The 26,187-nt window shown below is 36.2% G+C and overlaps 1 long non-coding RNA gene across 1 annotated transcript; it reads left to right on the forward strand.

The window, feature by feature from the left end:
* The first annotated feature begins 264 nt into the window (after positions 1-264).
* LOC136290164 (uncharacterized) lies at positions 265-4,079 on the forward strand. Its single transcript, XR_010721014.1, has 3 exons — positions 265-312; positions 3,241-3,315; positions 4,051-4,079. It is a non-coding gene; the product is annotated as an uncharacterized lncRNA (long non-coding RNA).
* The last annotated feature ends 22,108 nt before the right edge of the window (positions 4,080-26,187 follow it).

A 26,187-nucleotide genomic window follows, 5' to 3' on the forward strand; every position in this document is an offset into this window, starting at 1 on the left:
CAGTGATGCCTGCCCTGCAAACACAGACCTCACACTAATCACAGCTCAGCCCTGCTCATCCAGCCAGTTCAGATGACCCCTGGGAATGGAGAGCTCACCGTGATCATTGTTGACAGCTCAGATCCTGTATCTAGCAATTCATCTCCCTAGCCTGCAGCTTCCATATAGTGTTGCAGATCTGAGCATGGTGTTCCTCCTGGGGGGGTGCTATTTATTGCTTCCTGAGTTCAGTATTACCTTATTATCCAGCTCCTAATGGATTTAGGTAGCCAGTTCCAGCTGTGGACACGCAGGGAGGTCTCCTTTGTCCAGGTGGGTAGGTTTTTGGTTGCTTTTGCAGGGATTCGCTCAGAGCCTGGGTGATGATTGCAGTTTTTCACACACACACAAAAAAAATTGTAGGTGAGTGCATCATTAGTGAATTTTTTGAGTGTTCTGCTTTAACAATTTAGTACAGTCTGTCCACTACATTTATATAGATAGAATGGTATAGAGTGATTGGCATAAAAACAAAAGAGTAAGTTCTAGATTTCCTCTCTGACTGTGCAGAGTTACAAACTCTGTTTTTTCTAACAGAATCCTGAAAGTTTTCCCATGAATATTCCATCCAGTATAATGTATTTATTCAGGCCTTGAATAGAAAGCTTACAAAGAATCACAAAGAACTTCTGCAGCAAACTTCATAGCTAGAATACTAATGGAAAGCAGGGTTGAAAAGGATATGAAACTATGTGGATTAATTTTAAAAATCAATTAATGTTCAGAGATAACATCTTGCAATACATAATGAACCATATTCCTGACTTTGTAAGAGTTCCTGCATTCCTTTTTGCCATGCATATTGATATAATATGGTATTATATTTATGTTTACAATAATTATCTTAATTTTGGTTAAAAATTATTATTTCTTTGCTAGATGCAGTGGTTGGTTTGAAATTTAAAAAAGTGAATTAATGAATATCATGAAGCAGCAGGATGTCACAACATTTATTGGAATTTAGGCAATCTTTTCTTGAATCCTAATTAAACTCCCTAATACCAACATAGATTAAAATAAAAAGGGATTGTATCAGATACAATCAAGGTGATACTCAAAAGTAAAACTTACGTAAGAGTGCAAATCTACTTCAACCAAACACATCTTTACCTCTTTTAAGCTCACAAATTAACCTTAAGATTACAAAAAAAATTCAGAGATCAGAAGTTGTGAACAGAAACCTCTGCAAGGCCTGGCTTGTAATTTACCTTTGGAAACAATTACACTGTTGTGGCAAGGGTTGTACTGTAACTGTCAGTCTGGGAGATACTTCTCTCTATTAATGGAAAGCACATTTTAAGTGCAGATGGACAATAATGACATCATCTCTGTCTAAGTGATAGATTATAGAGGCTGTTATCACTTTGTGCATGCTCTTATGAATGAGTGCACATGCTTATATATTTACATAAAAGCAATCATTAAATTGGTGACTTGCTGGTATTGTTCCTTTCTTTTTCTTTTTAAACCGAAGCGGTGATATCCTGCTTGGATGTTGACAGTATAAAGGATGCACACAAGCATACTTTAGGAGGGGTAATTTTAATTTTTGACAGTTTGATTCAACTTCAGTTTTGCCTATCACAAATGAAGCAATATAACATTTATTTCTTGTGCTTCCCTGCACACACGATATATGAATGGATTTATTTTTGTCCAGCTTCACTCCAGATCACCTTTTTTAAAAATATATATTGTTACTATAGAATGGTTCAGAGTACTTTTTTTTTTTAAGTGTGAAAATTATGGTTTCTCATACACATTGTAAAACATCTAGGTTTGGAACAGAAACTCTTGTCATATGGTATGATAAAGCCTAATTGCTCATGCCATGTTGAATAATACTTTCTCGTGAATTCTTCAGAGGAAACCAGCGTATATATGGATAATAAGGATTTTTCAAATGCATTGAAAATAAGGATGGAGCAGCCAGTGGCTCACATGGCAGCCATTCTTGTCAGTTTCTGGGGAAAGTGGAGCCATTATCTGGTTTCTGGTTCTAAACCAGTTCCTGTAAAAAAAACATTCATGGAAAAAAGGAAAAAGCATCTGTGCCAAAGAGAAACAGTAACAAAAGCTGTGATGCATGCTGTAAGTAAGTTCTGCATTAGGTATCTCATGTTTCCTCTTCTTCCACCAGTAACCGTCTTCAGTGGTGGTGACTGAAGAAACCCCCATCACATGTGCAAGTATTTATGTGGAAATGCTGAAGACTGAAATACGTTAAGCCTTAAAAGAAATCAGAAATTAAATTTTCCTGAAGGACTGCAGTAAACTCATAGTATTAATTTAAAATTGTGCATCAAACACCAGAAACATCTTTTTTTGTCTTTTTGGAAGTCAAAACCAAAATCTGTTCTCATCTTGAAAACAAAATGAGATTATGTGAAACAGAGCTTGGTTTTCTAGATTCTTTGGAATAAAAAAACTTCAGAAGGAAAATTACGTTGATTACCTAAGATCAATAGAGGGGTAGGATTTAAACCATGCCAATGTTCTCAGCATTGTGGCGTGTTAATTTGGACTCCCGTATCCGAGATACAGGTCTTTTACAACCCTGTTCTAAGATACAGTTGTTGCTCCACTGCAACACTGAGATCCTAAAGCTTCGGGGCTGGACTCTGAACATGAGAACATTGACACCTGGGATTTGGATACCTGGGTTGGTCAGGACATAAACTGAAGGAATAGAAGAGAAGAATGGGCCAGACTGGAAAGAAGCAGTTGAAGGTTAACAGGGAGAATTAAGGGAGGAGAAAAAACAAAAGCAAACAAAATGAGGGCCACTTTTCTTGAAGGAAGAAACAGTATTTTGTATTCCTAATAGCTATGAAAACATGTAGGCTTGAAATGAGTGTGAAATGTCTCTATGTCTCTAGTTTGCCTTTAGGAAGGCAATTTTCTTCTTTGGTTTGGTTTGGTTTGTTTTGGGGATTTTTTGTTGGTGTTGGTTTGGATTTTTTTTTTGGTTGTGGGTTTTTAGTTTGTTTGTTTTAGGGCTTTTTTATGGTTTGTTGGTTGGTTAGTTTGGGTTGGGTTCGGGGTTTTTTGGGTGGGCCAGGCTACACACAACCTGTGTTTGCGTTTGGTTGTTTTTCTCCTCATGACTATCTATTCCCTAAAATTTTGGCTACTGAGTAACTCCAGTACCTCTTAGAAGCTTATATGGGCTAAGACACTTGGCTGCTTTCTCCCTTCCAGGTGAACCTAGGCTGCATCAGCATTTCTGCTCCCTCATCAGTTATGTTCAGACCAGAAGGAGAATGAAAATTGAAGGTGGGAGCACCTCCAGTTCATATTATGAATTTCCAGTGTGCCCGGGGAGGTGGCAACAGGAAGAGAGAGGGAAAGGGGAACATTAAAAAAGTAAGAAAATCTTTAAGAGAACATGTGATCTCATGCCTGAAAGAATTGACTTTCCCATAGGAGCAAAGCCTTTGGGATTTCAGTCCTTGAGAGCTGGAAAATCCAGGAAAGGGATTGGTAGAGCTGTCAACACTGGGAACAATGAGGGTCCTGGCCATTTGCCTGTGTTTTGCAGATGTCAGGAAATCTGCTGCATTTCTGCTAGTCATGATGATCTGCTAAGTGGAAGTGTGATAAAGGAGGCGATGATTGCTGGAACAAGAGGCAGTGCCCAAAAAATCCTCTCCATTTCAGACCCAAAAGGAAATGGAAATGCTGTGCACAATGTGTGAAAGGCTAAGTTGAAATTTTCCTGATACTGTCTGCTACCTGTTAAGTCCATAAAGATCCTCTCTTGTGCAAGATCATGGACAAGTATCCTCTTCAAGCAGGGCACAGACATGCACTGGCAGTGCAGGACAACAAATAAAACAGAGCCTCTTGCACTTGTAGAAGAAATTACTGACTCATTTTTTTTCTGCAGCAAAATTGCTGTAGTTTTGTTTGTTTTCTTTTAGTTGTCCTTTCTGCAAACTTCAGATAGGCTTTTTTTTTCACCTTTAGAACAAAGTTTCAAGCTTCAGTAACTTTTTTTTTCTTTTTTAGATCTGAGACATAGGCAAGAGATCTATACTCTAAAATAATATGGTTGGTAATGCAGTTTTATAATTTTATTTTCCTGCTTTTTTGTTCTTTAACAAAGAAAATCAGTAATGTTCCTAACATATTTCTTGTAGTCTCACTGATGAATATCAGCTTCCAGCTACTGCTGCATCTCTCAGGCAACACCTAGACTTCACATTATTTTGAGTGAAGGAGCAAAGAAACATTGGAGTCCATAACAGCAAAGTCCAAAATTAAAGATATCACAGAAATTTTTACTATTTTGTTATAGAACCTATTATATTCTTAAATGAACTAAAAAAAATTTTGCTGATGGAAATATGTACAAGTTCCCTCATTTTACAATTCAATGAAATACTTATCGAAAAAGATTTCCTGAAATACTTATATTGAAATATTTCAGCAAGTGACAGATGGCAAGACACAGTAAACTACAGCCTGTAAAGTCTTGAAGAACTTAAATGTGCTGCATTTTGAGGCAAATTGAAACTTAAAAAGGTTTTGTGTTTCATTTTTTTGTACAATATGTCATGGGCCACCCTCCATTCCCAATTCCCACTCTTATCCTAAGTGGTATTCTTTGATTACATCATGTCTGAATATGTTATTATATGCAATTAGTTTGTCTCTTTTTTTCTACTCAAAAGAAAATAATTTACAAAAGGTTAAATTATTTACCAAAATAAATTACTGTTTTCATATTTCAGTAAAAGCACACACATGGGTAAATGGACCCATTAGGAGGAGGATGAAAAATCCGTTTTTTAATATAATTCCACATGAATTCAACCAGAGTGATTAGAGAGAGTCAAAGATGTTTTATATCTCCCAGCTATAGGGCAAAATCTAAAGCTCTGCAGTCCTTCCTAGCCTCCCTGTCATGCAAGATCAAGTCTAGGATTCTGCTATCCTTCTGAGAACTACAAATATTTTCTTCTGTTTTAATTCATGCATATTTTTGTATTTTAGGCTTCGATCTTTGAGAAAAAAAAAAGAAGAAAAAGAAAAAAACCTCAAGAATGTGTTTGGATTCCACTGAATCTATATGACTTTGCCATTGATTTGAATGATTGTAAAGAGAGGCCTCCAACTGGGAACATTTTATACCTATTTAGGAGACAGTTTCACACTGTTAGAACAGTGATCATAAAGGGACCTCAGCAAGGCAGCACACAGTGCTCCTAAGCTTGGCATGAAATAACAGGACAGTCAACATTTAAATCCTAGCAAGCCCCTTACAGGCATTTACCCTTATAATCTTTATTCCAATTTTATGATAATTATGATAAGTACTCCCTGTAGTGTAGGCACATTAGATGCAGTCAAAGATAAGTTTCAAAACAGAATTATCAGTATAAAACAGAGAACAATAAAGTTAAGCCTGGGAAATCTAAGCTTTTGTTGATTTAGAAACTGGAATTGCCTTCACCTGGGACTGAAAATCTGTACATCTGTAATCAAAAAACAACAGAAAGAAGAGCATAAAAAAGATAGTTTTGAATGCCTGAGATGCTTCAGGAAATTAATTTTAGAAAATTGTCTGTAATTTTAAAAATGTATTAATTTTACACCTTTTCATTTAATAATTCATGTAATTGATCCATATAGCATGATCCAGGTTCCCCCTTGTCTAAATGCCTAATACTTAGAGTAACTAGTAATGGAAAATTATGGAGACAGCATAAGATACATGATTTCTACAAACCAAACCTTTCCATTGGGCTCTTCTGCTTAGCAATAACCAGAAATATCTCTCTCTTACTTTACTAAAAATCTGGGTCTCATGTAAGCCTGATTATCCATTAAGGCTCATCCCTGGTAGCCAGAAGAAATGTACATTTCCTGGGAGAATTTTAGAGAAAAGCAAAAATGCCCCAGTTTGCATGTGCTTCCACTTTAAAATTATTGTCTGATTTGCTATATCTTCCTCTGTCTTTATTAATTGATGTGTTAAGTCTTCTCATGAAAAATATTTTTTAAGGACTTTTGCTTTTCCTTGCTATCAGAAAATGATTAGCCTGCCACTGCCTGTGATAACAAGTTGTGATCGGTGACATGCGGATAATTATAGACAATTGTCAGTTTAAAAGTTTATCTCTTAAAAATAAATGTTTGTCTTCATGTGATGAAATTTTGGGTAACTGGAATTGCTTGTTGCTTCTTAAAAATGCCATGAAGCCTAAAATCTGCCAGGCAGAGATTTTCTGACTGAGTAGGGGGAGAGGTGATTTAGACATGTCCATTATTATTGATTACATGCTCATCTTGCATGACTTGCTGGCTGAGCAGCTCCCCAGTGCCGCCAGTACTCTTTTATCCACAGCAGTGAATGTGCCAGGTAGGTTTTCTGTCTACAGTGAGTGCAGCTGTTTGCCTTGTGGCTTCTTCTCTGCAAAACACATTTTCTTTTGGGGGCAGAGGATTAAGTCAGGATTGGCAAAAGCAGTCTTCTAGAATTAGAGGCCTTTTAATGACCTACTCATAATCTCTGCCTTAAATACGAATACTGTTTGGTTTTAGTTTTGGTTTGGGGTTTATTGGGGTTTCTTTTGTTTGTTTGTTTGTTTTGCTTAGTTTGGTGTTTGTTTGTTTAGTTGTTGTTGTTTTCTGCGTTTTGTTTTGTTCCTATTACTATTACCATTAGGTTGTTTCAAAAGAAAATCTCTTATCTCTGAGGTTTTGAGCCTTTCTTTTACATTGCATATGGTCATTCCATTCCCAGCTTTCTGCAGTGTGTTTAATTTACATGATGATCACACTCTGTACTATGTGTACCATACTTTATGTATCCCCATATTTGGCTAAGTTTAAAAAAAATCCATCACTTTCCTTCCCTCAGGGGGCTTTTTTGCCCCTTGGTCATCCTAATAACTATGTCTCTTCTAGTTTGGATTTCCCTTTTTACAGAATTTTACATAATTTTCATTGAGACAGCTGATATCCCTTAGCTGTTGGACAGGAGTAATTATTGGGTTGCAGAATAGGCATCAAAAAGGAATGCAAAAAGAGAGAGACAAGAGACTCCCTCCAAACAGCAACTTTTCAAATACTCTGGTACTGCTAGAGGGAAAAAAATGGGCAACTGTCTTCAAGATTTGATCTTTATGAATCTAACTATCCAGTGTACTCCCTCCTCTCTTTAAGATCATTTGGTTGTTCAAAGAAGCAAAATGACAATATGGGCTGTGTGCAATGTCCTTCTCGTAGATCAAGGAACCTATGTGGAAAAATTCTCCTGGAATGCCCCTCCCTGTCATAGAATTTGCAGTAGCAGGAGCTGGTTTAAGTTCAACCCTGTAAAATAATAGTACTACAAGCAAACGCCTCAATTTTATACTTCATTATGGAGTTTGATGCTGACTATTCATAAGCTTTGAAACAAAACCAAGCCTCCTGTTGTTGAAACACTCCAACCTTTCCACTCCTTTGAGAAGGACTGAAAAACAATAGCAATAATTTTCACTGTTTTCTGTTCTCTAATTACAGATTTTAGACATAGTTCAGTCCTTTTCGTCTTGAAGATCTTGTTTCTTTCATTAAATAGTACCATATTATTTACCAGTGTTTGTATACGAATAAATTTAACAAAAGAAGAGGTTCTAGCCTTTTTTTTTTTCTCTAAAAACTCAACATTTTCATCACATGCTTGTGTTCAGCAAAAAGTGATAGGACATTTTATCTAAAATGCATCTGTAATTTAGATGCAAAATTTAAGATTCAAGGCACAAAGAACTTTAGGCCTAATCAAGAAATTACTATGATGGTGTGTGAATGAAGCTTGCTGAGAAGCAGTTAGTACAAGAACTGAGAAGTCTGAGCATCTTTTCCATTAAAATCATTGCATTATCTCAGTATTATACAAAGTTACTCAGCAATTCTAAGGAAGGAGAGCCATGACTCAGGGCTTTACTAAGTTCCTGCATAAAACTTGTCTGTAAAGCTCTGTCAAATTGCCTTGGGTTTTTTTTTTTATTCCTTTGGCAGAAGCATATTTACTTAAAACCAAAGTAGGAATATTGCCAGCAAATCTTTTAAAGTGAAATGAGCTTGGGACTTAAAGCTCAAATTATTAGAAGTGTGGAGCTTAATGCAAATTATACACATTAGTTTGACTGTCTGATGAACCACTAAATGTTTTACGTAATAATTTTGTAACACCTGTACCATTTAATTACCACTTTCTTATCAATAGTCTGCTCAGGGTATACATGTAGCTGCTTGCCAGAAAAGGTCTTTCTATAAAGAAAGACTTTAAGACAAGGATTTCCAGATGTGCCCAAGGGAACTAGACATCTGACTTTGAATGATCATGAATCTTAAAGAACTAAAATGTTTCTGTAAAGGACTGCAGAAACCACTTTCATTTTTATTCTAGTAGTGCTTAGAAACCTCACTTGTGCTGGCTGTTCAACACATAATGATACTAGAAAGCCCTAACTATAACTGCAATTAAATGGAGTGTTTTTTTTTTTAATAAAGAACTATATGACAAGACTGTCCCTCTAGTTCAGAAGTGGTTTAATCTCTTGGGTTACAGTGGAGTATCTTATGAATGCTTGGTGAGCCACAGCTGGTCATGCATGCAGTACAGAGCAAGACAAAGGCCATACTAAGGCAGGGAGAGACTAATGGAGGAAGAGAAGGAGAAAGTGGTAAGAAAGCAGTGAAAGGCAATTAATTTTCTGATTCAGTATCCAAGAGAAAACTACTGCTTTCATTTGTTAGTGGCAGCTGTGGAAGGAACTTAGGATACCACGAGACCAGAACATTCCTGCTGCTCCTGCTAGTTACAGATACTGTTGGAGAATACTTCCAACTCCTAAATGCTGACTTCTGCCTGTCCATGCATGTTTCTGGGAGAAAATCTGAAGGGGGAATTTTAATCATTTGTTACCTTCCTGTCTTCTGAAAAGGAAGCTTGTTTAACACCTGAGAGTCAATTTACACCAGAAGAAATTACAATTTCATACAGGTCATATTAATTGTTTGAGCATAGTTTATAAATAATTAAATAAAGATTTTGAAATTCAGAAGACAGAAACCAGAGACAGAAAGGATTAATGTATTTTGTGAGTTCTACATCTTGGGGAAAATGCTGTCTTCTAGAACTTCAATATGTATTTTCAATTAAGAACAAAATTTTAATTATTTATCTTAAAAGTATTTGTAGTCTCAAATATATTATGTAAAGTTAATTTTGTAGCTGTTAAAAAAGTGGCCATGAAACACTAGTATTTTCAAACCAAGTTAGATAAAATTGTGTGATGTAGAAGCAATTTACACTTTTTAATAACTACATTGTTCTTGTAGAAAGAGATTGTCATATTCCCTGACAGCCAATTTTCTAGTGATGAATTGTCTAAAACCCATTCTTTCTGATATTTTTAGTAAGTAGATGAATAAGTGGTTAGCTAATTTTTCTGTTTTTCTTTACAGATCAAAGCATTATTTTAATTATATTTCATGCTAGTGTTGCAGATAAGCATATGACTGCAAAAAAACAATAACCATGTTGTACTGTTAGAACAGTAAATCTGTCTCCTTTTGTTTAGAGTGATGGCTCTCTATTTGTTTAATTCTGTTATTTGTTCATCCAAGACATGACCACAGAAACAAGTGAGAAAATCCCTGCCAATTTCATAGATTTTGTAGCAAAACATAGTGCCAAAACTTTTTTCCTACATAAACATGCTTTGGGTTTTTTGTTAATTTCAAAATATTGTTCGTTCCACTCTGCCCCAAGGATAAGACATCTATAAAAGCCTTGTTACAGGGAAATGATTTCTTTCAGAAGAAAATCTTAATCTATGGATGTCATCTCACTGTCAGCTGATATATTCTGTTCATGTTAAGTCCTTTTTCAGTCAAGTCCTGTTAAGTAAAGTAACTAGCAAATTTATAGAGAAGTATATATGACACTGGCTTGTGTCCTGAGTGAGACATTTAAATTCTAAAGGGAAAACTTATGTTGTGGTTTTTTCCCATCTCTTTCTTCCGGAGGTACAACAATTATGAATGCACAAAACCAAACACATCATTGTCTGTTGAAAGTATTGAATCCTTTTTTCTGCATCTGCCTACTTGCAGAACCACAGAGACGTGAAGCATAAACCTGCTCCATGACTCTTCTTGGAATACTTTGGTTAATTGTGGACCGATTGGTGTGACAGTCACCTGCTGAGGAGCACTGGACATAATTTCTGCTATTCCTTTCCCTCCTGGCTCTTCTGGGCAAGACGGGAAGCCCATTTTTCCTTCCTGCTTCAGGTGGTGTGATGAAAATAATCTGTATGCTATGGGACAAAAAAGAGAATGTGTGTGGGTAGCACACCTGACTCCATTACCTGCTGCTTTTGAAACATATTATCACTTTCTGGCAGTCTTGGACATTTTTAAACAATATGACCCTGGAAGGATGGAAACAACAGCCAGTTTGGAAGGTGAGCAGTAACTGAGAAGTAAATATGATACCTGAGTGTCCCCTCAAGATTTAATTTAAAACAGAATCTGGATGCACACTGCAGATGGGAGGTTCTCAGGCTCATAGCATGAATGGAGTGTTTTGGGTTTTGTGGGAGTCCAATCCTTACTCCAAATTTTTCCTTTTGACTCTGGCCAGTGGGACTTCAGACTAGCCTGTGCAAAACTGTGAATACATAGGAAATGAAAAATAGAGATTCCGGCCCCTTTTTTATTTCTCCTCTGTCAGTGAAATGTGATATCAGTTAATAAAAGGACACCTGTGTTGAAAAATGAGGCAATCTACCTGATCAGAGCATGGACAGCTACATTTAGCATAACATCACAATACAGGAAACTATAAGCAGCTATTGAATGGTAACATTAGGATTCTGTTTATAGACATTATAGCACAGTATTAAGTTCATTTCTTTAAACTAGCAGACTGTCTACATGCCTAAAATTTTATAAAGGGCCTTATTGAGAAAATTCAACCAACTTCATCTCATAAACATGTAGATGCTGTAATATCTATGTACAGGCTACTAGATCATATAGTCTGATTTACAGCCAAGACATAGCTCCAAGACATTTAGGTGTCATCCAAAAGCCTGACAACACCACATATTTCTATCACATGAAACCACCAAAATGCTCTCATTAAGGACACCTTATGTATCAGCATCATTCTGTGGGTAACAAGGAGCTATTTGTAGACATTTCAAAGTCTCTGTTTCACAAATAAATCTGCCCATAAATAAATTTTATACCAGCATCAGAGCACCTCTGGGGTATTACAACACTCTCCTGCACTGTGCAGTTTATTTATATTTCAAATATACCAGTTTTTTTTTTAAAAAAAGCTTATTTAGATTGTTTGTGTTTATTTGGAGCATTACAGAATTCATTGGCCAAAAGATGTGTCTTTGAAACAGGTCTGTCAAAAGCTTGTTTGTATGAAACACCAAATAGGCAGAATTTGCTGCATGAAATGCTGCACTAGTAAACTAAAGCATACTCCAAGCAAAGAGAAACCAGGGGCACTTCCAAATTTTTCACTTATTCTGGTATGCTAATTTTTTTACTTGAACTTAATATTCTTGACTTTAGTTTAGGGGAAAAGTTGAAGCTTCTCATAATCAGCCTCTGCTCTCCTGCATGCTGAACACTACAGTATTTGCTCTACCAGTGCCTGGTAATTACATTTATGCTGTGCCTTTGACTGCTCTGTGTCAGACTAAGTCAATGACTATTGGAGTCAGCCGCTCAAAAAATAATAAAGATCTCAATCATGATGACAGATCTACACGTGAAAGGAAAATGCATAACTATTTTGCCAAGTGGAGAAAAAAAATATTTATGATCACTGCTGCCACCTAATTGCTCTGGAAAATATTGATTTGAAGAGTTCTCCATGGCTGTACATCCAGCCATCAGTCAATGTAATCCCTCAGTGGAATAGTAATATATCACATCAACAGTATATTGTAGACCTTTGAGGAATGTAACACACCACACACATGTCAATTAGTTAATTCCCCAAACTACACTCTCAAGCACTATGCCCTGGAAATTAACCATTATTCTCCTGGTTTAGGGTTAAATAAACTGAACAAACACAAACAGCTTCTCATGAAAAGTCAGTGAGCTAGCCAGGAATTGAGGCTTAGAATCTAGAGTTTTAACCATACCTTACTAATCAAAACGTACTAATGACAGTTATTGGTCTTAATTACCAGTGTGTTTAATTAGTTACTTACCTTTTCAGAAATACAGAGTTAAGAAACCATGTGTAGATGACTTTCAAATACCTCTTAGACCATAAACACTTTTCAGTTATATTTGTTTTTACTGCTGCATAATGTCTAGTGTATACTAGAACTTTGCTTCAATCTGTAATCACTGGGAATTTTCAGGCTTCTACTGTATTGCCCAACATCTTGTATTTGCAGACCATATTTCAACTGAGAACTTTAACAACATAATTTAGTCTATTTTAGAACACTTATATTTAGTATGAATTGATATGCAATAGTGCTCGGAGCTCATGACAGATTCCTTAATGTGAGCAGTTGTAATGCCACATAGTTCTTAAAATGAAACAAATGATACACACACTGAAGACAATATTTTCATAGTCTCTGAAACAAAACAAAACCAAGGGAAGCAAAAATAATTAAAATAAAATAATTTAAAATAATATAAAATAAAATTAAATAATAAAATTTATTGGCACATGTATAAACCTTTAAAGGTCTTTTATAAGGATGAGACATTTTTATCTTTCATCATTAGATACAAGCTCATGTTTCCTCCAACCACATCTTATCATCTGGGCCTTATCCAAAGTCTACAGTGGTTAATGAGTGTGCAAAAGTTTGGACAATTGAAGTAAGGTATGGAAATCTGAGGAAATACCTGCTTTCTCTTTATGCAGTCCAGTTGATGTTATGAAAATGGTGAAGATGCTGAAGTCAACTGAACACCACACAGACAATCTGAGACAGAAAGAAGAAGGGAAAGCCATGTCTAAAAACCTCAGTTCTGTAAAAACTAAGCTTTGTACCTGAGCGTTAGAAATCTGTATTGATTGGGAAGCAATAAGCTTTTTCACAGAACATTTCTTCCCTAAAGACAGGGGAGAAAAACATAGTCTGAAGATACTTCTTTCTATTTAACACAGAGGAACAGCAAATTACCTAGATTTCATGACACATCTGATGTCTAGACTCCTAAGTGGAGTAAATGAGTTGATTAGTCTTTTCATTGACTTCCATGGCTTTTAGGTTCCAAAAGACAACAAAGTAAATGGTAAAAGAAGAATTTTTCTTTCTTTTTGTCCCAAGACTCAAACTCTGAATCCTCAAAGTGTTTGTATTGGCATAAAATAAAATATAAATAAATGCCTACATGTTTCTATGAAAGATCGTGTTATTTTTATCATACTCAGAAAACTGAAATAAGCATTCTTTTACTGTAATTTAATGTCTGACTGAACACATGACTGTTAAAGAGATATTTAGAATTTTCCCCTTTCACAGGAAGAGGATTTTGGCAGGTCAGAGAAAGAGGTCATGGAAAACAAAATCTATGTTTTCATGAGCAGAGAAAACAACGCAAGACTCTGCCAAGAGGGAAGATTTTGCATCTCTTCCCTTCACAAGCCATACCTTCCTGCACCCCAACAAGTCCCATTCATGCTGGCCTGTCAGCTTCCTGACACTAACTTTGAAAAGTGCCACAGGCCTCAATGACATTCATCTCTCCCCTTCCCTTTTCCCTCTTTCAATAGATTTGCTCTTAGGGGAGACTAACAGGCACAAGGTTCATAAGATAAGACTAGGAGAATGGAACAAACAGAAGAAGAGAGAAGAGAAAAGAGAGAAATAAAATCTGATTTTAAGTGCTGATGCTAGTCACCATGGCTTTCTACTTGCAGATGAAACACCTCTGACTGTGAAAAGATAAGAGGAATATGTTTACAGAGTATTGGGGAGACTCCTAATTTGAAAAATCAACTCTTTATATATTAAGATGCAGACAGAATTTTATTTTAAATACAATGTGAAGTATCTGTCATAGTTGAGTTGGGAAAAGCCCACAATTTACTAGTAAAAATGAATAAAGTTAGGAGAAGTGATGTGACTTCCAGACTAATATTTTAAAGGCATTTCTCTTCTCAGCATTATAGCACTATTTGACCAGGGGCAATAACATTCAAACTGTTTTCAGTCTCTGGTTTTACTTTAACATGACTGTCGCTATCAGTGAACACTTAACTTCAAAGAGATTTACAGGCATTAAAAGCCTAATCCTGCTTCTAGTAATTGTATTCTGGGATCACTTCCTTATGCTGAGGTCAGGGCAGCAAAATCACAGCCTGGGTCCACTGCCATTGCTTACATTGAGCAGCCCCATTTTCCACATCTGACTTCTGCACTACCACTAGGAAGTGGGCACAAGGTGAAGCAGAAGAGCTTTGATGTATTTCCTTATACTGTTCTATTGTTGTGATGTTGAAGGTGATTTAAAGGCATTTTTCCTAAAAGAAATTATCAGAATTCAAAAATGGTTTTGATCTTTCTGGAGTGCAACTAACAAATAAGGGCAGGAGCTTTTAGCTGCTCACCCTAACTCTCTACAATTCAAAACTGTGTGTATAAAAAAACCCCAGTATAACCCCCACAACTATTCTCTCTAAAGCTTATGACAGATTGTTGGATTTATACTTCAGTACTATTCTAGCATCCAATTTATAATGTTCAAAGTAAATTAAATTAAACTTATTGTTCTTATCATCTTATGCTTATAATCAGTATATTTTATTCCCAACCAAACATGTGAGTCTCCTGTCTGAAGCCAAGCTTGTATTATCTAGCTGAGGGATTTACTCAAAAAGCAAGAGTTTGGGGAGACAGTGAGATAAGTACATTATCTTTAGAAAACATATATTACCATCAAAAAGCCGCAGTAAAGCATTTTTAGAGTTCACATATCTTTTTTCTATTAAATTTTGTTAAAGGGGTTATTTATTTATTTAGAGGATATTTATGTGTTCTGCTGCTACAAATAGGGTAGAATTCGGTTTCTTATCTATGATTACATTTTTGTGTGTTGAGTTAGCAAGCTGTAGGGTAATATATGCTGCCTTATCACTAATATTTTTATGTATGTTATTGAAATTAAGGTTATTATCAAATCTGTTAAAAATTTCATACACATGTATATAGTTGGCAGAGAGAAAAAGATTCACTTGAAAGAAATGTGTAATTGAAAAATAGCATAAAAGTAAGAGAATTCCTCTCCTAATGCTATCCCGTATATTTTGAATTTTGGGGTGAGAAAAGAGAGAAAGCAAGTCCTGTGCATCAGTTTTCTTCTATTGTCTCATTTTAGAGAGGAAAAAATTAAGGTATCTGTTTAAATATAGTGAGAGAAAAAGGACTTCACCATGGTAGTCTTACATACTTATCATTAAAGTACCATGGAAAATCTAAGAAGGCAGATTTGCACAACTGACCAAAATATGTTATGAAAACAGAACCATTAACTTGGAAAGGCAGAGGCACAAGAAAACTGTAATTTATTGCCTTGAGTGGTAGATAATAACATATTTATTAATATTATTATTATTATTATTTTTGGCAATGAAAAGGTTCTAGAAATGCATCAAAAGCTATCATATCGGGTCTAGTCAATATTTATTTTGAAAATACCTGAGGCTGTCCTACTAATTTAACTAAAATTTGCAGACCACCGCAATAATTACTACTTTCCGTGAGTAAAAATTTGACTGAAAATGCATTAGGGAGAAAAGAGAAGACAAGTTTCTAGCTCTCATCCTCATTTTTCTCAGACTCTCAGGTATTTGGATTTCACAGGAAGAAAAGCCAGATCTCATTACATCTAGTTTTTGATATTTTGTCATCCAGTTAGGGGAATAAACATGCACCCTGGATTAGGCAAGGACCATCTGTATAGAGTGTAAATGGAACTGTTAATTCCCCTGTGGGTTCCCTTACAGCAGTACTAAGCAGTGTCATATCACTTCACTAAGCAGCTTTAGGAGGTTTGTGTACTCAGCAAAGCCAAGGCATATTACTCTGAATTGCTGAAGAAGTACTTTTACTCAGTAAGTCTAAGTATCCCTTTGTTTTATAACTACAGCAGGAACGTTCCTTTCTTTGTAGGAGCTGATTTTTATTTCTTAATGCCCACTTGTAGCAGTTTTAGCACCCAGTACTTATACACCCATCTCTCTGAGCTCAGGGACAGTTGTGCACACAGTGGGGAAAGCTACCAGGAGCAGTTTACAGTAGAGCTCTCTTGCTGTCTTTGCTGATACAAATACTGAAGATTTATTATCACTACATCTTCCCTAGGAAACCTAAACGCCTTCTTCTTCATTAGAACCTCAACACTTTCAATACTCTAGAACTATAGCCAGAAGGATGTATTTTCCCCAGAATACTAAAGATATGATTCTTGTTTTCTGTTGATGGCTCCCTGTACATTTCACATCACTCTGAACATAATAGTAATACTTTTCTCCACACATCGTTCTCACTATTAGTTCTTAGTGAGATGGATGCAACTCCTGCTTAATCAGTTGAATAGCATGCAGCTGATGCTCTGATAGAACTCACTGCAACCAGCATTAAATTTCTCGCTTAGCACATTTTCAGTATTCAAAGGATCAAATTCTCACCTTCTCAGCAGTTGCTATAAGAAGAATAGGTCATACAGAGGTGTCTGATGAAGAGGCAGACTGTTTTGAAATACATCTAAACAACATATTTACACAAATGTACTCACAGAGTTAAATTTACTATTAGTACACAAATAATCTGCAAAACCCAGGATTGATTATACTTTTTAATACAGGAATACTGAATTAAATGGCCTTATGTGGCTAGACAGTTTTAGCTTGAGGTAGGTCTGTAGTTCACACAAGTTGGTTCATCAATATTTATTTAAAAGGTGAAAGGGGTAAAATTGGAAAGTTACCTAGAGTATTTGAGAAAAATTTACTGCACCATTCCGTAGGAAGCAGATACATTACCTAGATGTATTATTAGAAAATGGGAAGAATTTATTTGTTGCCACAGACAGAAATAATCTGCTTGATATAAAAGCTCTCTTCAATCTCTTCTGAGCTGATATCTCACTCCCATGCATCCAATTTATTAAACATATATAAAATCATAGTACATCATAGGAAATTTGAGAATGAAATGAATGAGATGGGTTGACAGTTTTCTAACATGAAGATTCAATACAAAGGAAATCATGGAAGCAAAGATTAAAGCATTAAAGGAACCACATAAATCACTATTAAAGAAATCTCTCTGCCTAGCTTATAACACTAGTCAGAGAGTTAAAAAAAAATACAGGGAAATAATGCATAGGAAAAAATTGTGACATATGCTGAAAGATTATTGTCCATTCTGACCATTTTCAGACCACTTACCAGAAATCAGAACAGCAATTTTGGCATACCTTAGAGCTAGAACATGATATAATTTTATTAAGTCTGTTTTCCACAGTCTGCCATGTGAATACTGTGCTCACTGTTGATCTTGTTCACCATCCTGAAGAAAACTAGCAGAAGACAGTTATTTCATAATAGTAAGCACAGGTACTGAAATTGCTGGCTTCTTTGTAGGACCCCCTCGAAAATTTTAATTTGCTACCTAGCATATAGCTGTGCAAAGCTTGAGTCATTATCCTCCCCAGAAAGACACTATAAAAATTAATTTCTCAAATCTTCCATCTAATGGGCCAGGGGACAGCTTTCTCATCTTCAAGTGTCCTAGATGAAGCTGGAGTTCGTTTGCCTACTTAGTGTTTTGACTGGTGGTTTTTTTGGATTGTTTTGGGAGGCTGTTTGTTTTGATGGAAGCAAACACTGAAACAGATCATGAGTTTAAAGGGTTTTAATTCAGACACAGACTCTGTGGACAGTGAAAAATTACTGGTGTTGTCTGGCTGAATTTCCTAGGAAGTATTCCAAGAGTAGATGAAGCCTGCACTTGCTGTTTCATCATAGTATTTAATCTTAATATATTGTGCTAGGGACAGTACTGCCCAATAAACTATAGTACAGTGAGGTTATGCTAATTAAGTGGAAGTGGACTTCTTGTTTGATCAGGCTGTATCTGGTTGATCTGTGATGGGGATGACTGCAACAGTAATCTAATCTCATCCACCAACCCATCTGGTATTTCTAATGTGTTTATTGTGCTGTTGTATATACATCATCAATCATGGATATAAAATATGTAAATACTGCAAACATAAATAAGGGATGACATATTAATTGAGCAACATGCAAATTGCAACATTTACAGTGCTGGGAAGTGGGTGCTCTAGGGAACTTCTCATTACAGATCAGCTGCTGATATGCAGCTATTAACATCCAGCTGCTTGCTCGTGCCATGGAGAGCTTTGTGGCAATACCAACTGCTGCTTAGCACTGCACAAGAAATGGCTTAGTACTGCACAGCGACTGCAATGAAAAAAAAATCTTCGATGGACAGTAAATGTGGTTCTGGAAAACAGTTGCAAGAAGAGAGATGAAACAGGGTCCAGTACTATTTCATACACGTTACACTAATTTACTGTCTTGAAACTTGCTTTTGCAGAGAAACCTCAGTTACAAAGTTGGTCAATGCGTCATTACCTTCTGCTTTATTCTTTGCTACTGGCTGCTTTGGGGCATCTGCATACTCACTCTGTCTTTCTTTTCAGATAATTAGTCTTCTAAAAAAGCGCTGTACTGCCCCTCAGGCTTTAACTATTAAGGTCTCCTTACTGCTCTTCAGTCTTATCACCACGTCTTATTTAGCTTTATGCACTTATCTCCCTGCTCCAGCCTTATCAGGCAATCCTTTTGTGACAAGAATTCAGGGACAGTTCTATTGCAGTTGCACTATTTTCAGCCTCTATATAATGCTACCAGCCTAATAAAATCAGATGTTGACTAGCATGGAGATCTGTATTCCTTTTTCAGGTGCTTAGCTATTTTGCATACACTCCCATTTTTTCAACTTCCTAATTTAAAGGACTTATTTTATATCTTTCTTCAACTAACATCTTTATTTTCCACGCATTTCACTCCCTGTCAAACACTCTGATATGACCAGAAGTTTTATTTTGTACTTTCTTTATATTTTAATACTTAAACCAGCAGGTTAAAACTATCTGATGCAAAAAATGAAAATTGCTTTAATTTCTGTTTGCTTTTTATGATTCAAGTGTCTTAATAACAGGGAAGAATATTTTTAAGGTTAAAAGATTGAATGTCCTTTAAATGAATATTATGTCAAGTAGAAAAAAAAGTTACTTTGATTTGTATAAGCAATTGTTTACACAATAAAACGTACATATATACAAATTTGTAAATATACATATTAACTCCATCTGTCTCCCCACTTTTCCCAAGACTTCGTGTATATCATAGAAAAAAACAGTGAAAATACAGATATAAATTTCTGTGCATTTATATTCTATTACTTGGGTGTGAGCTTGAATTAATTAGTATTTAAAAGGCAGAGAAGCATGCTAAGGCAGAGAAGCATGCTAGCACATTTGAATTGTTAGAGCACAGATTTGTTTAAATCTCAAACATATTTTTTTCTCTGGTGAACAGAAATCTTCAGAAGAAAATATTGACGAAAAAAGCAGCTGGCATACAGCATTCAATTGCCTCAGACAGAAAAGCCAAAGATGTGAAAGGGCTGGTGCTGGAAGGTTCTTGTTTGTGGTCCCTAAAACTGCATTCCCTAAGTGAATTTAAGGTTTCCTTTGGCTGCACTAAGTGTGCTGCAGACACAGGTTGTGATCAAAGCATTTGGTACCTACGTCAGCAAGCACAAGAGCTGTCCTTACAAATGTTGAACAACCCCAATCAATGCCACTGAAAAAAGATGAAAAACATAACTTGGTAGTACTAATTTCTATTTGAGTTTCTGAACTTAGCTTCCACTACACCTTTCTAACATCTAAGCTTTTGAAAGCACAACATGAAAAACATTTTGAACATCAACTGGATATTGATATCTTCATGTGACATAATTAAACCACATTAAGACTAACAAAGGCAATTTTGTCTTTGTTAGTCTTAATGTGAATGCATTATTTTTAACAATAAATTGTGTTGCCATTAAATGTTTTGAGAACTAATTGAGGAACAAAACAGAAATGTGGCATTTAACAATAGGTGTTAACATTATTGTTAAATGTGGCATTTAACAATAGGTGTTATGTTTACCATTTTACTTGGTAAAATGCTGTTTTACCAAGACGTTCTATATCACACTGTCTGGCAGAACAGACCGAACCAATAGCTTCAGTGAACATGCAAGCATGCATAAATGCACATATTTGAGCATGGAAGGCCTAAAATAAAACTCAAAACTATACTTTTGATTAAAGGAGCAATGTTGAGCAATCTGCTAACTGTTGCGATAAAAAGTGAACTTAAAAGGATAGAAAATCATATTTTCTTTATTATTATGCAAGGAACCCATTTCAGCATTCTTTACCAATTTAAGGTACATGTGTCCAAATTGTATTATATGCACATCTTCCATAAAAGCATAAATTGATAACCATAACATGTGAGGGGAACTTAATGATTGAATATCTAAACTATTCCAATAGGTGTAAAATTTTAAAACAGAATTCTTTAAAAAAAAGAGTACAATCTAGAAGAAAAACAATCTCAATATGCAAAACATTAAGTATAATTAAATTATTTAAAAGCATTGTATGTGTAAAAATAAAAAGATGTCCCGAACAAAGCACTTTAATACTTAAGTATTTCTTAAAACACGTCAAAAGCACATTTTACCTACTCTGCACATCAGTAGAAGCAGATCATTTGCTTTGGTGATCTGGTAGCAATCAGGGAAAGTTATTGTACCATGGGGAATTTGTATGAAATATTCATTCAATTAAGTTTTCAAAACCCTCTGAGCCATTCAGCTACTGAGTCAAAATGAGCATATTATAGGAACAGAGATATTGTTTTTATGATGATGCATGCAAATAGATTTCTTAAACAAATGCACTTTTTGGCTCAGAGATTGACCTAACAATAATATGATGACATATGCTTATTCCTCAGCCAAGAATTCCAGAAATCTTTCTGTTGCCTCTGCTGTGCTATAAATGCAGTTCACTGTTCTCTCAGTAAAGTTGTTAGGATTTTACATGGCCGGAGCTACTGCTCTGAATTAGGGTGCTGTGATTTTCTGGGTGCTCAAACTTGTGTTGGGATGCACACGCCTTCCAGTTTGGCCATTTCTCACTCTAATTAGAATATTTTTTCAGTGTTTTTAAACTAAATTTAGTACCACTGTGATGCTCTATACTGAGGCTTTTATCTGCTTTCCTTCATTTTCTTTCTCAATTCCAACGAGGAATAGAAATGTAGATTTTTCTTCTGGAGCAGGTTTCTAAGGCTGTATTAAGACCTTTTCCCCGTATTGATATAATATACCTCTAAGATTTAAAAACTACCATTATGGGCCTGGCAAAAAGTCCACTTAGTCTGATTTTTCTGTATACAAGTGAGGACATTTACAAATACTTCAGACAAGAAGAGAAGTAATGCAGGTGTTCGGAGCTGCAACGGCTAGCTCTGTCCCAAACTCGCACTTGTTGGTATAGCTTTTGTACCTTCTCATTGGTGTGGGTCCTGGACCTCAGGTAGAAACGTGGCTTCGGTGTGGAAGAAAGGCAGACTCTCATGTGGTAGTTTATTGCTACCAGTGGCAACGTGAAAGCTTCCTTCTCTGGGCTCTCCTCCAGCTTTAGTGCAGGGGGTGTGGAAAGGGGCAGGGGTTAGCCCAGAACCAATACCAGATAGGGTGGGAGTTACCAGGACAAAAAACCCAATACACAGGGCATCTGATACATAATACAGGGTGGAGAAGTCAGAGGGCTCTGCCAATCATCCCATCCCCCCAGCAGAGTCTGGGCGGGGTTGCAGGGAGATGGACAGGACCCACAACTAGGGAAAAACCAAAGGGTTAGAGCAAGGGGTAGTTTAGAACAAACTATTCTACATAAACTTGCAAACCCCCAATTTCACACCACAACAAGAAGAAACAGAGGACATAGAGATCACTTTTTTTTAAGATCTCATTTTATCTCTTAATAATTTTATTATAAAAGTGCATTTTATTTAAAAAAATTATTATGTAGCCTTTTGCTTTTTATTTCTTCTCAAAGAAATTTTGACATGCTTTAGAAATTTATTTGCAGTAGTTTGCACATAAATTTTTACTTTCCTCACTTGAATGGGAAATGATGTAAATAAAGGGCCAGGAGACCTTCTGCTCCATTTTTATGCCTTTATTAGAGAAGGGCTTTGAGGTGGGGGCTCAGGGTGCACGCTGCCCCCGCTGCTCCCAAAGGTCAACGCCCAGGAGGAGAATCACACAGGCCTGTCATCACTGGCAGGGCTGCAGCCTCTCTCCTCACAGGGATCGTCCAGAGACCTGATATTGGCTGAGTAGTCTAGGGGGATCCTCTTGCTTGGGTGCTGTTCAAGTCATGGTGACTCCCTCGTTGAGCTGAAGCTGGCATATTTGGCCTCCTTAGGTCTTTGTTGTCCTCATGGTGTGGGGGTCTTTTGTTCTTTTTGGCATGGCTCGTTGTTTAGGGTTGTTTCTTCCTGGGCGATGATATGATTTTAATATGCAGATATGCGCAAGTCCTTATGGGAAATCCAGAAGTTTGTTCTAGGGAGCAGCGTCTGGATTACCCGACGAGTTAAGAGGGGGCAAAGGGATACAGAGGACTAAATGTAGGAGGATAAAACAAATAAAACAGGTGAGAACCTTTTAACAATGAATTTCTGGAGGGAAAAAGGGTAAGTACATCAACTAGGGCTTGAACTGGGGTTGGAACAAGAACTGGTAAGTACATAAACCAAGGGGCTTGAACTGGGGTTGGAACGTTAATTTTATTCATAACGGGAAAGGTAAAGTTAGATTTGTTTGTTTTTCTTAAACCAGTGAAACCAGTTGCATGTTTTACTCTATTTATTCTTATCTATGTTGGATTTCTTTGCTGAACCTTTGTAAATCTTTGTGTAATTTTACATCTTTCTACCTGTCTTCCAACTTGAAATATGTCCTTTCTCTTGAAATGTTTAAGCAGTCTCTCTGTTGACATTTACACTATGATTACTCTATTATAAAGTGGCTATTCTGAAAGCATAAAATATGAACTATCGAGAACTAAGTAAATTTCTTTTTTCTTTTTGGAGATCTCCACTTACTCTGAGAATGGAAGAAAGTGAAAATGTTAAAAGACAGAGAAGCCAATATTAAATATTGATACAAATACCTTAATGCTAAATCATGCATATATCTCTATTTGAAAAATTAACAATAGATTAATTGGTATTTGTACTTCACAACAGTGCAGCCAGAGGTCTTGAAATTGATTCAATGCATACATTTAATGCTAGTGATCCATCTGAGTTTGAAGGGAAAGAACTGGTGTTTGATTTCCATGCTCCTGTGTGACTCCAGGACCATGGATGTACATTGCACATTTGCTAGGGAGGAAGCTCACATCTCTTGCTGGCTCTAAGCATTCACTCCTTATGCCCTGGGGGTACCTGCTGAGACCCTGGCCCAGGGGCTGTGCCTGGGGCTGTCTCAGTGGCTCCTCAGTGTGTGATTCCCACCATGAGCCTGCCAGGAGATAACAACTATTGAGAGCACCAGTACTGACCTTGTATGGGCACTGGTATCCCAATCTCAATTGATCAGGACAAACCACAAACAACCTGTAGAAGTTCAATTTGGTTTTAGCAAAAATAGCAGTCTTCTGTTGCTTGTGCAAGCATCTGTACTTCTTTCAGCAACTTCCCTGAGGGGCAAAGATTCTTCATTGTTCATTCTGCCGTTGTATTGAAACTACTACATTTTTATAATATTTTATGCCTGATTAGTTCAATATTTTTAATATAAAACTATTTTTTTCTGAGCAAACTGTTTTACAAAGCTATTCAAGCTGTATACAGAATTGATTCTGAAGATGTTATTTTTGACATATTTTGACCCTTATTTAAACTGAACATCTGTTAAATGCAACAAAGGACAGTAATGATAAATCTAATGACATAAATTTCTTGTGTATCATCTAAACACTGACCATCTGACTGTAAAAATATTAATATCACTGGTACATAAATCTCATTTACATATGATCCCAGCTTTTTTTTTTTTTTGGGGGGGGGTAGGTGACAACTTCAAAATAATACTTTAAAATGGCTAAATTTAACAGAATACTTTGGACAGATGGAGTCACTATCTGTATTGCTTCTTATCTATCTAAAATGTGTCTTCTTAGCCCTGGATTCATGCCACATAAGCTTATATAATCAACCGTAGTGACTAAATTAAGAACATATTCTCTCTAGTGTTCTTACACAGTCAATGAAACAGGCTTACCACCTTCAGAAGAGTATTCAAAGAACTTAACTTGGCAATTTCCTAAGAAGCTGGTACTTGGTAACTATTGATCACTGAGGAAACTGTGACTTGAAGAGAAGGCCATACTGTAGTCAAGGCAGCACAGGATAATGCCTGTTTCTAAATAGGGAGAATGGAACAATAGAGTCTAAAATAATATGAAAAAGCTTGTTGCTAAACTTGTTTATTTTAAATAGCTTTGGACAATTTACACGCATTTCTCCAATAGAATATATTTCCACACTGATTATTTCAGAGAACCAAAAGTGATTCAAACATGGCATTAGTCCTAATGCAGGAGTATTCAAACTCAAAATCCTTACAGGAGAGAACAACCTTTACTATATCTTTGAACTGTAGAAAATGAAAATGACACAAAAATGAGGATGGTACTGAAAAGAAAACTAAAAGGCTAAGTTGAATTTCCAACATATAAGCACTGGAGATTGTTTAAAATAACACTAATATTAGCAAACAGAAATCATCAAAGGAAAAAGTCACTGAAAGGCAAAAATAAACAGTCAAGCTGATTAAATGTCTCAGTAAAAATAGGTGAATAGAGGCAAAAAGATACCCTTCCAGAAATGGAAATTGTGTTCAAACAAAGAAAACATGATAGACGAGGTATTCTGGAAAAATAACCACAAAGCTAGTATAATAAAAATGATAATAAAAATTATAATAAAAATATTTGCAGAAATTCATGCTAAAGGTTGAAAAAATAAAAATATTTTTCATATATCTGACTGCAGTAAATGCAAGAGACAGGTACCTTTGAAGAACAATCCAGAAAAGACACATCTTCAGTGTGCTTTGAGAATGAGAGAGAAGAGTAGTCCTTTCTCTGGGACTGACATGCCTGAACCATCTATTAGAAATCCTGTCTATGAAGAAAAACAGCAAGGATTCAATCACCTTAGAGGTGAAATCTGGTGAAGAGCATTCCTCTGTCAGGAATGGAAGAAGGTTTTGCTGTTACTCCTTTCTGAGTAATAAGTCATGATTATTGCACCTGCTTAGAACATGAGTTTTGAACTTAAATGCTTTTCCAGACCGCAGACTGAAATCCACAGAGGGTTTTCTCTCCTGGCTTGTAGTCAAGGCATTTGAAGATCATGGGAAGGGCAATGGTTCCTGGCAACTCTCTTGAGTGTCTCCTGCCTCTCAGCTTCTCCATTTCAAGAACCCCATTTGCCATCCTGGGACTCGGAGTCACCTACACCTCCCCTTGGGGCAGTGAGAAGGAAAGGAGAAGGGAAGAAATGAGACATAGAGGAAGAAATGGAAGATCCTTTCAGAGATGAAGGCTTTCTGGTGACACAGGTGTTAGGGTGAGATTGTAGGGGTAGAGCATATTTTCTGCTCCTGAGAGAGATTTGCAGGATAACCAAAATCAGTGATATTATAATCACTTATAAGGTAATAATTCACCATAATTCTTTGCAACATAATTCCTTGCTTCTATATATGTCTATGCACTGTCTGCAGTAAGTGCCCAGTGGAGATCAATTACTGCCTTTTCTTGGTTGTCAACCAAGATTTCACACATTCACAAATGTATAATTATTTTTTTCATCATATGTATAGTAAATTTTGTATTTAAGTTCTTGCTAGAATAGAATTTGAAGTTTTTCAATGACTAGGTTATTTTGACAACATTTGT

This window comes from Chamaea fasciata, unplaced genomic scaffold (assembly GCF_029207755.1).
Source record: "Chamaea fasciata isolate MVZ Bird 193981 ecotype frontalis unplaced genomic scaffold, bChaFas1.0.hap1 SCAF_5, whole genome shotgun sequence".
NCBI lineage: Eukaryota > Metazoa > Chordata > Aves > Passeriformes > Sylviidae > Chamaea > Chamaea fasciata.